Here is a 15,236-nt window from a genome sequence, read left to right as displayed (position 1 = left end):
TATAAGGTTCTCCTTACAATTTCACTGAAAAGTCCCTCAACCTCTTTGCCTACATGGAAATCAGGCTCACCACTTCTCCTGAGTAGCCCAGCACTCTCAGAAAACATCACACATGGGTAGGTAGCCACTGCTACCAGTGCAAAGCTGCCAGTTTTGAGTAGTAGCTTGCACTGCCCCACGATCTTGCTGGTTTTTTTTCCTTTAGTTCACTTTTATTTTCTATAATGACTTTTCCTACCTTCTCTTCTCTCTTTAGTCCTATATATTTCTGTCTCAAAGCAGATAATTTTAACTCCTACTCCACAAAGGAAGTAAAAGTAATCAGATTACATATTCTGTGGTTAAATATATAATTTACATATCAATCCTTTACTTCTCTTTTGTTTCAAAGGAAGAGTTTTACTTCATCTTAGACATTTGTTCAACACAGAAGGTTCTCTCCTTCTTCCTTCTCAGGATTTGATTATCTCCTCTCTCTACTGTAACATGAATTTACCCCTTCCCTTCTCCCTTCCATTCCCTCCTCTCCCTTCCCCTCCCCTCTCCTTATCTCTCTCCTCCCTCTCTCCCTCTCTCCTGCCCACCTTCTTTTCAATTTTAAAAACAAGCAAACAAACCCCAAAACAAATGTCCCTCAACTCCACATCTTACTTCGGTGGCTTTCACCTTTCACAGCAAAGCTTCTTGAAAGAATTAGTTAAACCCACCATCTCCATTTTCTCACCTTTCACTTCATGCCCAACACATTCCAATCTAGCTTTATATTCTGTTCCACGGAAACTGTGTTCACCAGAGTCAGTTATGACCTTCTTGCCATTACAGTCAATAGGCCTTTTTCAGTCCCTCAGACTGCCTGATTCTCAGGGGTTTTTGACCCTGTGACAATTTCCTTCTCTTCAAAACTTTCCCTTTGCTCCCACCACATTATTTTGTCCTGAGATTTGTTGGCTGGTTGGTGCGCTGGTTGGTTGTGGTTTCATCAGCTGTTTCTTCCTCAGCTGTCTTTGCTGGCTCCTCTTTTGCTTAACCAGCTTTTAAGAGTTGGAGTCTCGGGGTCCTCTCCTAGACATTTTCTGCCTCTATACTCTCTTATTTTGAGACAATATCTATATTCATAACTTTACTTGTGTCCTACATGCGTATGGTTTCCCATCTATAAAATTAACCAGGTCACTCTCCTAAGCATCGGACCACATGTGAAACTGTCCATCAGACACCACTGGAGGTACAACGTAGATAAAATTGCATTTTTCTCTTCCCCTGCCTCCTAACCTGCTCCTCCCTCAGTGTTCCCTGTCTCAACATATGGTCTTCTCTCCTCTATTTGGTTCATGGCAGAAACCTGGAAGACAGTCTGGATCTTTGCCTCTCCTTCATCCCAAAATATATGGCCGGTTATTTCAGTCTTCCAAATACTTTCCTTAAAGGCTTCAATTCTCTCCAATCTTATATCCATTGCACATTTGCCTAAGCCAGAGACTGACATCTATACTCTAAAAATAGCCACTTTTCTGGTTTCCTTATAAGGCTCTGGCACCTCTCCACCCCACTCTTCACAATGCAATCAGAGTGATTGTTTAAAAAACTGCTCTGGTTTCACCCCACTCTGCTGAAAACCTCCATTGGTTTTCCATTGTGCTTGGAATACATTTTTCTTCTTTTTTTTTTTAAACATGGCTCATAGGGCCCTTCATGTTCTGACTCTTACTCCGACGACCTCCATCTCACAGATTATGTGCACCAGTCGCACTGGACTGCTTTCAGTTTCCAGGAAACCACCATCTCTTTTACCGCTGGATTTTAAAACATGCTGTTGCCTCTACCTAGAATGTTCTTTCACAATACACACCCTTTTTCACCTATAGTTTCCTATTATAAATATAGGTATAAAAATAGAGATATAGTACTTAATCTTCTCGTATATTTCCAGAACACTTTCTACCCCCCAGCCAATTAATATGAACATGTCACTTATAATAAAGTATTTGAAAAATGTCTAATTCCGTGTTCGAATCTGTGCACATGAGGGAAAGACTTTATCATCCCTGTTTAGCACTATATTTTCAGCACCTGACCTGACATGGTATCTGAAACATAGTGAGTCCTCAAACGTATTTGCTAAATAAAACAGCTTCCTATCTGTTTCACTCACTCATTTTAGAAACTACTTGGTGAAAGGCACCACACTTAGTGAGAGGAATATAAAGATAACCTAGATTTTATCACCTACATTTTAGACAAGTACTTTGCTAATATAAGAATAACACAAGACAGAATACTGTGCAAACTCAAAGCCGCTAAAAATCACTTTTAACTGGAGGAATTCAAAGAAAGTTTAAAAGATAACATGACCTTTATAGTAAATTTGCAGTATTGAGACAGGGATCTGGGACCCTGAATAAATGTCCAAGTAAATGAATCAATTTTGCTAAAGTTCCAAAATAAGAAAACAAGTTTCAGGAAACCTCAAGGTCCAGGAAAGAGTCACCAGGTAAATTTGATTATCATGCAGGGTGTAATTTGTCAATTTAAGAAACTTTCACTATATTCTCCAAGCAAAGGCAAACCAAAAGGAGTGTTTATAAAGAACCAATAATCAGAACTGTACTTTAGAAAGAGTATCCTTATAGCAGTAAGTCACTGGAGAGGAGGCTGGAAGACCGCAATGATGGGATTAGATACTCTGTAGTCAAATATGTAACTTACATAACAATCCTTTACTTCTTCCCTTTTGTTTCAAAGGAAGAGTTTTAGCCCCTCTAGACCCTTATTCTGCAGAGAAGGTCCTCTGCTTCTCCCTTCTCAAGATTTGATTATCCCCTCTCTCTACTACATGGATTTTTCTCTCCTCTCCTCCTCCTTTCCCCCTTCCCTCCCTCTCTCCCCGCCAGTGGTAAAAGAGATGTTGGCGGTGGCTTCTTTGAAAACTGAAAGTCCTGCGTAGCCGAACACGGAATCCGTGAGGTGGTAGGTGTCAGGGGAGTCAGAACGCGAAGGGCCTTGTACACCCTGTTAAAGGCCCTGTGCGTTTAAGAACAGTTGTAAGAGATGTTAATTCAAGAAATGTTTGGGGAAGGAATTTTACAGAGAGGCAACTGATTTCAAGTTGAATACACATGTTTTACCCTCAAGTTAGATGCAGAAGATTTTCATCTTAGATTAAATGTTTGCCTGCTTAAAATAAGATATACAACAATGTGGTTGTTTTTAATGACACCTCACTGTTACTTTATAAACTCAAATAATGAAGCACTGACTTGAAGATTAAAAAATTCAGATAAAATTTTGGGAGAAAATAAAAAGTGACATCTTTAAAACCCCAGAGGAAAGGTGGAAACAGACTGCCTCTCTGAGGGGGTATATTTAGCCCATCTAAAATACACAGTGACCTCTATAGAATTCCTAAGAGGAGAGGTTTGATCTATTTTAAACCAACATCTTCTTTCTAGTCTCTGAATAGCAATGTCAGAGCTCATCAGGTACTCAAGCATTTTTGCAGCCATGGCAATAATACAATCCCAGTCACAACTAAGCCAATACAAAAAAGGGAAAAAAAAAAAAATACTAGACTATCTAGAAAAACATTAAAGGAAGGGACACTAAGTCCATTAAGAGGTAATTCACTCATTGTGCTTGGCTTTAGCTCTCCAGGATATCAAGCATTCTCTGATTACAGGTAAATTATCATAATAACTGCAATAAGGAATATTTTAATCCATCATTCTCTCTGGCTTTTAGTTATCAAAGCAAAAGTAAAACTTATTCACTCAGCAATAACTTAACATAAACAAGTTAGGCACTATGGTAGGCCCTGAAAGTACTACAAATAAAAAAAAATATAGACTGGTCATGTCTCTCTTCAAGGATATTATAATTTAGAGATGGGAAATAAAGGGCCTAAACAGCTAGTTGGTTGAGTGAAAGAAAAGGAGATGAACTAAGCAGATGTTGGGAAATACATTTGTAAATAAATGAGAAAAATAAAATTGTATAAGAGCTATGATAAAAAAAAAAAAAGTTACAGTGTCCAGAGTAGAATATAGATGAGAAAAATTGATTCCATGTGTAAAGGACAGATTTAGAAATAATGCACGAACATTGTATTTTAAGAAATCAGAAAATAATTTTGCCTTTTCTAAGAGAATAAGATAGGACTGATCTTGAGAACACATCTAGCTTCAAAATTCTATGATATTCTTTCTTTTTATCCTCACTCAAGGATATGTTCATTGATTTTATAGAGGAAAGCAAGGGCGGGGGGAGAGAAAGAGATCCATGTGAGAGAGAAACATCAATCAGTTGCCTCTTATAAGCACCCACACCAGAGGATCAACCCTGCAACCATATCAAACCCTCAACTTTTTGGTGCTCAGGATGATGCTTCAACCAATGGAACCACTTGGCCAGGGCTATGATATTCTTTTATAATATATATGTTCATTAAGTATTCAGGTTTAACCTAAACAAGTCTCAGAATAGAGGGAGAGAGTAGAATTATTCCTCTATAATGCTCTTTGCTGGAGGGGAAAAAAAAGCATGTTGTACTAAATTGGTTTATGAACATGAAACTCAACATGCTAGGTAAGACTCTTATATTGTCTTATTGTGTCTGCTTTCTTGTTCAAAAAAAGTCTTCATCACATCTTCTTTTCTGTTCAAAACTTTTACCTTCCCTTTCCCTTCAACCTCCTCTACCACCACTCCATGCTTCCACCCAATACATCCATGTCTATACAACAGTTTAATTTTTAAATATAAAGACAAGTAAGATAGATACTATTTTTTAGAAAATTCAGACATCACTAAAGTTAACCCTAGACACATAATCTGAACACTAAATAAATTAATATCCTAGAGTATATTTATAAAGAAAAATGAAAAGCTCTTATAAATGGACACTATTGCCATTTGTCAAAATGATGTGGTTATTAGCCAAAGGAACCCAAAAACACTGATTTCAATAACCAAGCATGGATATTTGTGGGAGCTATAGTGTCTCAGCAGTAAGTACTTTAAATGTAAACTTATTTTAATGAACACAACAGAAATGTGTACTTGTGAGACCATACTAAAGAATCCCTAGTTCTTACTATCAGGACCTCATTAACATTTTTTATTGTTCAGATTCTTTCTACTTTTCTCTGAAAACCTCTTTTTCCATGCACATTCACAATATCTACTCTCATAGGAATATTCCAATATATAAGTACTAGCCCATGTCTAGTTTTTCCCAAATGATTGCTATTTTCAGACACTACCAGCAGTGTTGGTGTCTCTGATTTGCGTTATAAAATATTGGGACACAGGAGATAATGGCAGCAAAGGGACTGAAATGGTTGTGAGTCTGTAAAATTAAAGTTTTGGTTTAAGCAAAACTTTAAAATATGGCTCTAATGCATGCTTATCAATCACCGAATGCATTAATAATGATAACTTAGGTCTCTGTTTATGATACCAGGTATAATGTACCATGTTTCTAATCTTTCCGCTTTCCATTTACTATTTATGACTCAATTATTGGGTTTTGAGGGGTTTTCTAAAGGGCTGATAATAAAAATCTATTGCAAAGTACTCTGAGAACCTTTCATAGTAACCACTTTGTAGAGCAAAACAGTTTTTTACTCCATGTTCTTTCATAATGTTTCCCAGTGGATTACATATTCCAGAAAGAGTGTACATGCAGCATAAAGTTCCTGATGCTTTTGTTAGAAAGTTTCGTTTGAGAATACTGTCCCTGATGAATTTAGCCCCTGAACCGCAAGAGGTCCCGCATGCACGCAGGGCACGCATGCCCAGAATCGGAGTGCCATGCCCTTCACCCCTTGGCCTGCCTCCAGCTCTGCCCCGGGGTCGTCACCAACCAGGACAACAATCCCTCTGGCCTCCACTCCTCTGAAAACAGCTTTGACTTCCGCAGGCCCTTGGAGTCAAAGAAGGCAGCTCAGCGGACCAGAGATAAGCCTTAGGGCATTCTCAGCCTCCAGGCAGACTCATCATCCACAAAGAATCTGAAGTGTACAAAATGCCTCAGGAGAAACTGGAGTTAAATGAGTCCCCCAAACAGTCCACGTCATTCTTGGTTTCACAGGAAATCCTGGAATCTAAGGAGAAAGGAGATCCCAACAAGCCCTCAGGATTCAGAAGTGTTAAGGCTCCAGTCACCAAAGTGGCTGCATTGATTGTTGGCCACGTGACAAATGTGGCATCGGCATTGGCAGCGTGTTTGTGAAGCTGCAGGAACATCACCATCACCCTAAGTGTTACCTGTGCACCAGTATGGCGCAGACCTGAAGCAGAAGGGCCATTTCCTTGTGGAAGGTGAAATCTACTGTGAAAAGAACACCTGAGAGTGGGTCTCACCACCCAAAAGCTAGACATGGTCACTGCATTTCCCAGGTGAACCAGCAGATGTGACCAAACACTATTCTCCACCTAGCCCCTGTTGCTACTTGTTCTCTACATGCTCTGGCCCTCTCCTCTCTTGGAAGTTCTTGCTTGCTTTGGTTTTAACCTTGCTCATTAAACTTGGCTTCCCCTTGCCTTTGTTAACTGACTGGCACTGCTGTGTGATGTCTGCTTTTATAATAAATGGAAGATTGTTTTTGTTTAGTGTCCCCATGACAGCATCAGTGTGTCTTCTCTGCTGCAAATGAGCAGCAGCCAAATATGAATGAAGCAAAATTTAATATGCCTGACATTAATTTCATTTTCACTCAACAAATTTATAGACTCTAAAAACTAAGAATAAAAAATTTTAAAACATAAAAAAACACTGTCCCTTACTTTGATTAAAAATACAGTGTTTGCTTTGAAGCATTACTGCAATGGCAGCTATCAAGAGCAATGTGACTATTGGCAATCACTCCAATTAACTTAAATCACTCAATGTTTCCAAATAATTATTAATACACAGTGGAAAATCTGATTTTTAATTTTAAACAGCCTAAAAATATGCTAAGTAATTTAAGTATAAAATTAAACTCCCTACCAATTTCTGAAAGTTTGGCCTGCATAATTATTCAAGAGTGAAGAATTATATTATATTTATGAAAATTTATTGACCACTATAATATATATAATTACATAACTAATTTGTTCCTCCACATGCTAATCAATCTTAATTAATAGCTTTTTTTTAGGTGAATGTAATTTCTATTTAAGTCTTTGGATACTAACAGAAAAAATAATTAAATCTTCTGAAAGGTTAAGAAAAATCATTCAAGATCATTTTCCTGAGAAGCCAACATTTAATAATACAGTGCTTATTTAGGTTTTAGATAAAGCAAGGCCCACTTATGTTTATTTAAATACTCAGAAACCATAATCAAATCCTCTAACTCCTTTGTATCTTACTTTTTCTATTGAAAGACAATGATAAATTACAACTTCCTTCAAGTCATAATTAAACAGTGAGGTTAATTGAGAGAAATGAGCTACATGAAACAGAAACCATCTTTTCTGCTCTTCATTTTAAGTCATGAGTTCTTCAATACATGAGGTCTGCACCCAGGACTTCAGATGACAGCTCGCTTCCAATCACTGCTCAAGTTCTTGGTTCAGAACTTATTGCCCTGATCTACACACCATGTTCCAACCACTAGCTGACCTTTCTATTACTGTTGCAGTTTTGTCATTCTTTCATTTACAATCTAACTTTGCTTTTCTGCCCAGTATGTTACCCTACTTTTCCAGTTATAACCGTGGCCATCGTTCTGGTCTGGAGACCAATTTTTATTCTACGTTGTTTCCTTTCCCCGAGTAATGTGTTTAGCCCAACCCCTGTGGGTGGCGCTCCTGCTCGCGTCTCCACAGCCTGAAAGCAGAATCCAATGGCTGCTGCTTCTGTGTCTGCCAGCGCAGTCCTGCAGGAACAGCTTTACTCACAGGTGAAGGCCATAATAGGGTGTGCTTTGAAGGGCATCAAGCCTGTCGGCCAAAAACTCCTCTGGCAGCTCACCTGAAATACCAGCCAGAGTTCATTAGTGTTGCTCCTTAAAATAAGTTGGTTGTTTTGAACCTGAATCGTCCTGGCCTCCACTCCTACCTTTTCCGATAAAAATAATTGCTTTACTACAGATTATTGAGAACTCAAGTTTTCTTAAGATTTCACTGGCTGTATTGTAGCAGAAGAGATGGTGCTTGGTAAACAAGATTTTCATTCCTTATAATCAGTTTATCTCTTATTTTACTTAGTATTTTGAAAGAAAAAAAAAGTATTAAAACACGTTTGCCTCCTCACTAAGGACAAGAGATTGTGTGCACAGAAGAGGAAACTGGTCCAGGGATGAAGGTGACAGAAGTGATGGAAACTGTAACCAAAATGGTAAAAATCCAAGCAGACACATAGGAACAGTATCCAGGCTGACCCTCACCAGGTGATTCTACTTCCTAAAACCTAGGGTGCTCTGAGTTTTTGTTTCACCGTGGAGGCTGTTTTTCTTATAAATGGCTTCTGAGCAGGGGTAGATTTGAACAAAATTAAGTCTTTTGTTGTTTGGGAAGAGGAACACATTAATTAGTAAATGGATCATCAAAGATGAATTTCATTAACTCATTTAGCTGATTGCCGCAGCACAGCACTTCCTGGAACAAATGAGGACTTAGGACTTAGACCTGTTGATTTGGGCTAAGGAGGGATGAGGTGAATCAAAGGAGAGAGCCTAGTATAGGTGAGGTAACCTGTTGTGGTCAGAAGTTAAGAGCAACCAGGGATAAGCACGGGGACGCGGTGTGATTGGGGTGTTGGGAAGAAATCAGCAACATGACGGAGAGACACATAAAGGGGGAGCAGAGGAGACCCAAAGATCTGAACCAACTTTACCACCTTGCCCAGAGTTACAATTAAAGCGTTCTGAAAATACGCCCTTCTTGAAGAAGAGAGCGAGCAACCATGGAAACATACAAGAGGATGTCTTCTAAAGAGGAGTCAATATCCACTCCCAGACCCACCCCCAATATTTGCATGGCCTGGAGCCCACTCTCTTTTCTCCTCTTATCCTTGATGCACACCCAGCCCAGAGGTTTAATCTGGGCTGACCCCCACTCAGGACAGGTTCATACACCTGCAGTGTGGAGGCTTTGTTAACAGGGAATTTTGGAAAGCCGCCTCCCCAAAATCTAGTCTAAAAGGAAAGGATCTGGGTCCAGGTATAGACTTGTTCTTTTGACCACTTAACTTCTCAAATTGGGAGGATCAGTACAAGAAAGGAAGAAACACTTAAAAATAGGAGGCCATGCTTCAGCCTCTTCCTTCCTACCCACCATGAGGAAGGAGATTACCTTGAGCAGGGCTGAAGCACCAAAGAGCAGTTCATACAATGACCCATGTCCCGTTATGTGACTAAAAACATTTGCCAGCCTTACTGGACTGCAACCACATGTTCCTTATGTACATTTGGTTGTTTTTTTCTTCAAAAGGAGACCCCAAAAAAGTGCATATGGACTAGAATCTAACAGTCTCTCAAGGATAACAAATGTCTTGTCACCTCACTATTCAAATTGGAAGGAACTTCCAGCCATTTTAGAATTATGACACTATACCATAAGTTGCCCAATGTCATATTTCCACTAGTGACCTTACTGTAGTGCTACATACACACATACACAATTTTCATTTAAAGTGTTTTTCAATTCAAGACATATGAGACTTTAACACCACATAGAAAAACAGGTAACATCTTAGCAAGTGAAAAAGCATTGTATTAAGTGTAAATATGGGTAAAAACTCTGACTTCTTTGGAAGGAGGGTCAAATGTGTTAACTTCTGCTCTCTGGATCACAGGAGAAAAGAACATATTTTCTTTTTCTAAAAGAACATATTTTCTAAAAGAACATATTATCTGGATCACAGCTTAAAGAACATATTTTATTTTACAGATAAGGAAACTGAAATCCAAGTTGAGATATATAGATAGTACCTTGTATGGTATGTACTTATAAATATCTGTTGAAGGACCCAAAGCCACAGATAGTGGCAGAACCAGTGTTAGAAGCCAGAAGGACTGCTGATACCTGGTCAACTGCTTCTGCCGTGCTCATCCTCACATCTCCCCTACCCATATTAAGAAATGCATTAAGATATAACCATAGTAACATAGGTCCAAAATCCAATGTGTAAAGGGAGGGGAGAAAGTAAACAAAAAAAGGAATGCACTTCCAGTCATGGAAATGCACCTCTGTAAATTTCTTAAGGGAACCATAGTGCCAATTGCTTCAAGGGATATAACAATATGTCCCTGGTGAAAAGAAAGCCATTCTAACTTTCTGCTCAGATGGCTTTAGAAGTGTTTTAGATTCTTTAGCACAGATACACACACACAGAGTACTGATGTATATCTAAGTGTACCTAAACCCCATTTTTTTCCTAAAGAATTGGACAAAAACCTGACTTACTATAACTTCCTAGGTACATCGGCCAATGACCTATGCTGATTTTATTTTATAGTAGAAAATATTTTATCTAAATACATTAGTCACTTGAGACTTGGAACTGGGTTCGATGAGTCTTTTATTAACAGCCCATTGCTTTTTAAAATAATACAACTACAGATCTGCTGAAAGCATAGAGTCACTCCCTACCAAACCAATGTTCCAAATGTAATTCCATCTGCTTGATACTTTGACATTTTAGGTCTGAAAAAGCACAGGGTGAAAGATGGCAAAGAGCAGGGAAATTTTAGTTCAGACATGAAACAGCTCACTCAGAACAAAGCTTTAGGAAAGCAGAATCCAAAACCACTGTGACTAATACATTTTTTCAGATTTATTAAGGAGAAAGGCTCAGAGGCCAAAGAGGGACAAGAGGCAAACAGAATTGGCCCTTGCACCAGCTCTTCAGGATTCTGGTGCCATGCCCTGGGATTATTTTCATAGCTGGGCAAGAATGATAGGATGGAAATGTATAATTCATTGGCAAGATAATACTTTCTGAAAATAGTATTTTGTACTGAGATATCAACAAAAAATATATAAGGGTTACACCAACTGTTTCTCTGGATAGGGTGCACCTGTTTAGAAAAGAAAAAAGTCTAAAGAATCTGTTCTCCTATTTCACATCCCCTGACCTTTTCAACCATTAACTTCACAATGCTAAGAAGTGACAAACTAAAGTTTGAATCTGTATTTTGGAAGTATATTGGATGTTTATTCATCCAGGCCAAATGAAGTTTTCTTTAGAAAACAGTCTAAAATGTTTCCTTATGTTGCACAAGTATAACCAGAAAACCCATGTTGAAAGGCTGAATACTTAGTTATAAGTGTATGATTGTTGCTTCAGAAACAATACTTTTTTTAGTACAAGCTTTATTGAAGTATAATTCTCGTACAATATGATTCACATATTTAAAGTGTTTAACTAGGTTTTTAGTATATTCACAGAGTTGTGAAACCAATCAACGTACTCAGTTTTTTAAAACGATTTTACCTATTTTTAGAGAGAGGGAAAAGGAGGGAGAGAGAGAAAGAGAGAAACATCAACATGAGAAAGAAACATTGATCAGTTGCTTCTCACGCTCACCCTGACAGGGGGCTGAACCTGAAACCCAGGCATGTGCCCTGACCGGCGATCTAACTGGCAACCTTTCTCTTTGTGGGACAGCACCCAACCAACTCAGCCACACTGCTCAGGGCTCAACATAATCAGTTTCAGAATGCTGTATCACTCCCAAAAGAAACCCTGCATCCTTTAGTTATCACCCTCCCACCACCAGACTCCCATCCCCAGTGCTAGGCAACCACTAATTTCCTTTCTGTTTCTGAAGTTTTGCCTATTCTGAGCATTTTATATAAATCTGATAATACATGCTATTTCATGACTGACTTTTTTCTCTTAACATAATATTTTATAGTTCACCTATATTAGAGCGTGTGTCAGTATTGCGTACATATTTTTGGTTGAATAATATTTTATCATACAGAATAACATATTTTATTTATCCATTTATTAGTTGGTGGACATTTAGACTGTTTTCATCCTTTGGCTATTATAATTGATGCTGTTATGAAAATTGGTGTACATGTCTTTGTGTATATATGTTTTCATTTCTCCCGAATATACACCTAGGAGTGGAATTGTTGAGTCAAATGCTAAACCCATGTTGAACTTCCTGGGGAACTGCCACACTGCTTTCCAAAGTGGCTGCATCATTCCCACCAGCAGTGCATGAAGATTCTAACTTCTTCACAGCCTCACCAACACTTATCTGACTTTCTAATTATAGCCACCCTAGTGGATTTAAAATGGCATCTCATTGTGATTTTTTAAATTTTTATTTTTTTATTTTTAAAAATATATAATCTTTATTACATTTTTTCCATCACTATTTAATCCCCATATACCCCCCACCCCCTAGCAATCAGCACATTGTCGTCCATGCCCGTAAGTCCTATTTCCTTTTTGCTCAATCCCTCCACCCCCTAACCTCCCCACCCCCTACTAGCTGTCACCTGCTCTCCATCTGTGAGTCTGTCTCCGTTTTGTTTGTTAGTTTAGTTCGTTCATTAGATTCCACATATGAGTGAAATCATATGTTATTTGTCTTTCTCTAACTGGTTTATTTCAGGTCTCCAGGTCCATCCATACCATTGCAAAGGGTAAAATTTTCTCACTTTTTAATGGCCTAGTAGAATTCCATTGTGTAAATATACCATAGTTGTTTTATCCACTGATCTATTGATGGACACTTGGGCTGCTTCCATATCTTGGCAATTGTGAATAACACTGCAATGAACATAGGGGAGCTGATGTTCTATTGAATTAGTGCTTTGGGTTCCTTTGGATATATTCTCAGAAGTGGGGTTTTGGGTCAAAAGGCAGATCCATTTTTAATTTTTTGAGGTATCTCCATCTTGTTTTCCACAGTGGCCGCACCAGTCTGCATTCCCACCAACAGTGCAAAAGGGTTCCCCTTTCTCCACATCCTCACCAGCAGCACTTGTTTTTTGATTTATTGATGATGGCCATTCTGACAGGTGTGAGGTGATATCTCATTGTGGTTTTTATTTGCATTTCTCTGATGATTAGTGATGTTGAGCACCTTCTCATATGTCTATTGGCCATCTGTATGTCCTCTTGGAGAAAGGTCCTTTGCCCATTTTTTTAAAATAGCAAACTTGATTTTATTTTTAAAAGATTTTATGTGTGTGTGTGTGTGTGTGTGTGTGTGTGTGTATGTTTATTTATAGAGGGGAAGGGAAGGAGAAAGAGAGAGAGAAAAACATCAATGTGTGGTTGCCTCTCTCACGTCCCCTATTGGTGGCCTGGCCCACAACCCAGGCATGTGCCCTGACTGGGAATCAAACCAGCGACCCTTTGGTTCGCTGAATCCACTGCGGCACATGAGCCAGGGAAACTTTTACCCATATTTTAATTGGATTGGGTTTTTTGTTTGTTTGTTTGATTGTTTTTGGTGTTCAGTTTTGTAAGTACTTCATAAATTTTGGATATTAACCCCTTATTAGATGTATCATTGGCAAGTATGTTCTCCCATTCTGTGGGTTGTCTTTTTATTTTGTTGACAATTGCTTTGCTGTGAAAAAACTTTTGAGTTTGATGAAATCCCATTCGTTTATTTTTTCATTTGTTTTCCTTGACTGGGGAGATATATCTGATAAAAAATTTCTACAAGCAATGTCCAAGATTTTGCTGCCTATGTCTTATTCTAGGATTTTTGTGGCTTCGGGTCTAACAGTTAAGTCTTTGATCCATTTTGAATTCATTCTTCTGTGTGAAGTAAGAAAGTGGTCTAGTTTCATTTTTCTGCACATATCTGTCCAGTTTTTCCAATACCATTTATTGAATAAACTATCTTTAGTCCATTGTATGTGCTTGCTTCCTCTGTCAAATATTAATTGAGTATAAAGGTGTAGGTTTATTTCTGGGCTCCCTATTAAGTTCCATTGATCTATGTGTCTGTTTTTATGCCAGTACCAGGCTTTTTTGATTACTATAGCCCGGTAGTAATCTTTGATATTAGATAGTCCCCCAACTTTGTTCTTTTTCAGGATTGTCATTACTATGCAGGGCCTTTTGTAGTTCCACATAAATTTTTGAAATATTCATTCTAGTTCTTTGAAATATGTCATTGGAATCTTGATAGGAATTACATTGAATCTGCAGATTGCTTTGGGCAGTATGGACATTTTAATTATATTAATCCATCCTAACCATGAACATGGTATGTGCTTCCACTTTTTTGTGTCTTCTTTAATTTCTTTCTTCAGGGTCTTATAACTTTCTGAGTACAGGTCTTTCACATCGTTGGTTAGGTTTATTCCTAGTTATTTTATTCTTTCTGAAGCAGTTGCAAATGGGGTTGTTTTCTTAATTTCCCTTTCTATTAGTTCATTATTGACATATAAAAATGCAATTGATTTCTGGATATTAATTCTGTATGCTGCCACTTTGCTGAATTTATCAGTTCTAGTAGTTTCTTGATGAAATTTTGGGGTTCTCTATGTACAGTATCATGTCATCTCCAAATAATGACAATTTTACTTCTTTCTTTCCAGTCTGGATGCCTTTAATTTCTTCTTCTTGCCTGATTGGTGCGGCTAGGACTTCCTGTACTATGTTGAGTAAGAGAGGTAAAAGTGGACATCCCTGTGTTGTTCCTTATCTTAAGGGAAACACTTGTACATTTTGCCCATAGAATATGATGCTGGCAGTGGGTTTGTCATATATGGTCTTTATTATGTTTAGATATGTTCCTTCTATTCCCACTTTGCTGAGAGCTTTTGCCATAAATGGGTACTGGATTTTATCAAAAGATTTTTCTGCTTCTATTGATATAACCTTGTGATTTTTACCCTTAACTTTGTTTATGTGGTAAATCACATTTATTGATTTGTGGATGTTGTACCATCCTCGCATTCCTGGAATAAATAGCACTTGATCATGGTGTATGATCTTTTCAATACATTGCTGTGTTCTGTTTGCTAATATTTTATTGAGGATTTTAGCATCTATGTTCATCAGTGATATTGGCCTATAATATTCTTTCTTTGTAGTCTTTATCTAGTGTTGGAATTAGGATAATGCTGGCCTTGTAAAATGAGTTTGGGAGCCTTCCCTCCTCTTGAACTTCATGAAATAGTTTTAGAAGGAGAGATGTTAGTTAAATTCTCCTGTGAAGACATCTGGTCCAGGGATTTTGTTTGGTGGGAGTTTTTGAATACCGCTTCAATTTCATTAGGTATAATCTGTCTATTCATTCTCTGATTCTTCTTGATTTAATTTT

The 15,236-nt window shown here is 38.0% G+C and overlaps 1 pseudogene; it reads left to right on the top strand.

The window, feature by feature from the left end:
• The first annotated feature begins 5,677 nt into the window (after nucleotides 1–5,677).
• Nucleotides 5,678–6,400, top strand: LOC129087558 (PDZ and LIM domain protein 1-like; annotated as a pseudogene).
• The last annotated feature ends 8,836 nt before the right edge of the window (nucleotides 6,401–15,236 follow it).

This window comes from Pteronotus mesoamericanus, unplaced genomic scaffold (genome assembly GCF_021234165.1).
Source record: "Pteronotus mesoamericanus isolate MK-2021 breed Mesoamerican mustached bat unplaced genomic scaffold, CSHL_Meso_final contig_130, whole genome shotgun sequence".
NCBI classification, from domain to species: Eukaryota; Metazoa; Chordata; class Mammalia; order Chiroptera; family Mormoopidae; genus Pteronotus; species Pteronotus mesoamericanus.
The sequence above is the reverse complement of the archived record's forward strand: the minus strand, read 5'-3'. Positions and strand labels throughout refer to the sequence as shown.